Raw genomic sequence first — 3,068 nt, forward strand, 5'->3', positions numbered from 1 at the left:
TCCTCACACCACAGCAGAGTGACCGGAACCATCCACTCATGACCCAGGACGGCGCCAAGGCCAAGACCTGGCCCTGTCCTCCAGTCCAGCAAATCGCCTGCCAGGACAGAGGGTTGGGGCAGGAGGCCCCGGCAGGAGCTGCATGCATTTCCTACCCAGCTACTGCTGGGCCAGGGCTTGGCTACAGCTGAGAACACAAGGGGGAACGGGGCCGGTTGTGACGCCGGCGCTGGTTCTCGGTGGCAGCGCTGAGACATTAGAAATGCTGGCATGTGCTGTAAACAGCTCCTGAATCGGGGACCCTACGGGACTCCACTTACAGGAGAAAGAATCTCAGCTATGCCCACACCAGGGTTTCCACCATCTCTCCCCAGTGACAGGCCCAGGGCTCCTGATTCCAGGGCCAGGCAGGCCATACACTTTTCTAACCCAGAGTATGAGACAAACATGGTGGGCCCATAAGTAAATGACTGAATACGGAAGCTGTGTGCAGGAGAATCCCAGTTCACTTGGGCCGGTGCCCACCTCCGTCCCAGGAGGCGGAAATCATCCCCTAGAAGCTCACTGCCCTCCCGTCTACAGAGGGAAGAGCTGGTGCCCAGGGCCCGGGTGCTGCCCCAGGAGACATGGCCATGCCAGCCACTTCAGGGCCACCCTCCTCACTCTGTTCCCATTTCTCCTCATTTTAATAGTACAGTAAGAAAAAGTGCAGGAATAGGCTTCACCCTCTCTGCAGGGGAGCCCTCCAGAAAGTTCCACATGCTCCTGCAGCTTAGGGGCCTAGGGGGTGGCACTGCCAGGGTGGGGGTCCAGCCTCTGACCACAGGGCCCCCCCAGGCTGGCCCAGCACAGTGGACACCTTGGGCCCCACTATATGGACAGAGGGTGAGCCATGGGCACTGCCCCAGCCAAAGCCCTCAGGGGCCACTCCAAGCCAAGCCCAAGAGCCTGGAAGACACCAAGGTTGTTTGGGGGACCCATGGCCAGAGGCTGAGAACCCCATTCTTCTAAAGACCCAGAGCGCAGGGGCTGAATGCCACCTGCCCACCAGACTGTTCCTGTATAACTCACGTGGTTTTTGTTTCCTGGTTTACGATGCTTTGACCTCTCGGGGGCCCTACTGGCTAGGTGGAGACTGCCCTCCCAGGGCTGGCTAATTCCTAGAGACAGCAAAAGGTGCCTGCAGAGCTCCCCTTTAATGCACAAGCCAACCCACCTGGATCCTGTAAACCCAACCACCCCTTATCTGACTCACTCACCAAACCCATGTTCCTCTGCCCTCAATCACCCTGGGGCAGGACAGTGGTCAACTAGACACCACCCCATGGCCCGGAGCCCAGAGAAATTAACCTGTCCAATCCTAAACTTGCTCCTTTGTGCCTACCCTCCCTGGCCTCTCTTCCCAGGGAGACCCCCATAAAGCCTCTGGCCATGCTCTCCCGTCTCCCATTCTGCGTCCTGTTGCCACGGCGCCCCCCCGGGTGGCCCTGTGTGGCACGGTACGTGCCCTCCTTCTGTGGTTTAAGCAGCTGGGTCTGCAGTACTTTGTGACACACTCTCCTTTAAAGTCAGGGGTCCTGTGTCTGAATCCCACCACACCCAACTGAAATAAATCCCAGTGCGTTTCATCACAGCCCTTCCTATCCCAGGCTTGCTGGAAGTATCCACTCGCTGGCACCAAGGGGAAGGGGGCATGGACCACCTGGCCAAGACTGTGTGGCTGCAGCCCTAGGCCTGGGGCCCAAAGCTTCTGGGCCAGCCACAGAGCCAGCCCCATGCCGGCGTAGCCACAGGCAACCCTCCAAGGTAAGGCCAGAAATAAGCACCCAGCCACAGAGCCAGCCCCGTTCCGGTGTGGCCACAGGCGACCCTCCAAGGTAAGGCCAGAAATCAGCACCCAGCCACAGAGCCAGCCCAGTGCCGGTGTGGCCACAGGCGACCCTCCAAGGTAAGGCCAGAAATCAGCGCCCAGCCACAGAGCCAGCCCCGTGCCGGTGTGGCCACAGGCGGCCCTCCAAGGTAAGGTCAGAAATCAGCGCCCAGCCACAGAGCCAGCCCCGTGCCGGTGTGGCCACAGGCGACCCTCGAAGGTAAGGCCAGAAATCAGCACCCAGCCAGAGCTTCCCAGGCCAGCGGGCCCCTCGTCTGCCAGGCATGAGGTTGGGCCCCCACCCCAGGATCCAGCCCATCTGCACCCGGGAGCTGAATGTTGTAGCTACCAGCCAGAGTGGGGTCCCCAGCAGTCTCCATCGAGCTCTGAACTGTTAATGTGTGACAGCCGTGCCATCCCCACCACTATTGCTGCGACAGTGTGAGGACCAGGCTGAGCATGCTGGCTTGTGCGGCATGAGCCAAGACTCCCCTGAGACACGGTAAATGCCCCTCGTTCCAGGGCACTTTGGAACTGGGTATCTCCTCAGCCCCAAGGTCCCGCCAATTCACTGAGGGCCCGTCTTCTGTCTGTTCTGGCCTCCTACAGGGAGATGACCCAGGGGGAGGGGAATTGATGGGTAAGCTCCCCAGCTCCCCGATCCGGGATGGAGCAAGGTGCACCTGACATGGTCTCCAGGGCTCCCCTGTGCTCGTCCACCCCCAACACCCCCATGGTCTCCAGGGCTCCCAGGCGCTCGCCCACCCCCGGCACCCCCACGGTCTCGGGGCTCCCCGGCGCTCTCCCGCCTGCGTTGCCACTGCTCAGTCCTAAGGCCCGGGTTCACTGTAACGGGGCTGTTGCCCTTTCGAATTCTTCGCTTTTGAACAAGGGGCTGCGTTTCCATTTTGCCTGCAGGGGTGCGCAACCAACCGCCAGAACCAAGTCCTTGCCCCAGCTCGGCATTCGGGGAAACCCAAACTGGGACACGACTTGCCGTCCCGGGCGGGAAAGCGGGTGGGCGCGGAGGCCCGGGGGAGGGGTAGGTGGGGGAGGCAGAGGGGGAAGGGGGGAGGGGGGGCCCTGCCGGCTGCGGCTCTTTCCTGGCTTCCCTCCACGAGCACCGAGCGGCGCTTCCTGCAGGCGGAGCAACAGCCGAGGCGCCCTCCATGCCCTCAAAGAGCCAGAGGTAAAGGCA

This window comes from Pongo abelii, chromosome 22 (genome assembly GCF_028885655.2).
Source record: "Pongo abelii isolate AG06213 chromosome 22, NHGRI_mPonAbe1-v2.0_pri, whole genome shotgun sequence".
Classification (NCBI taxonomy): Eukaryota; Metazoa; Chordata; class Mammalia; order Primates; family Hominidae; genus Pongo; species Pongo abelii.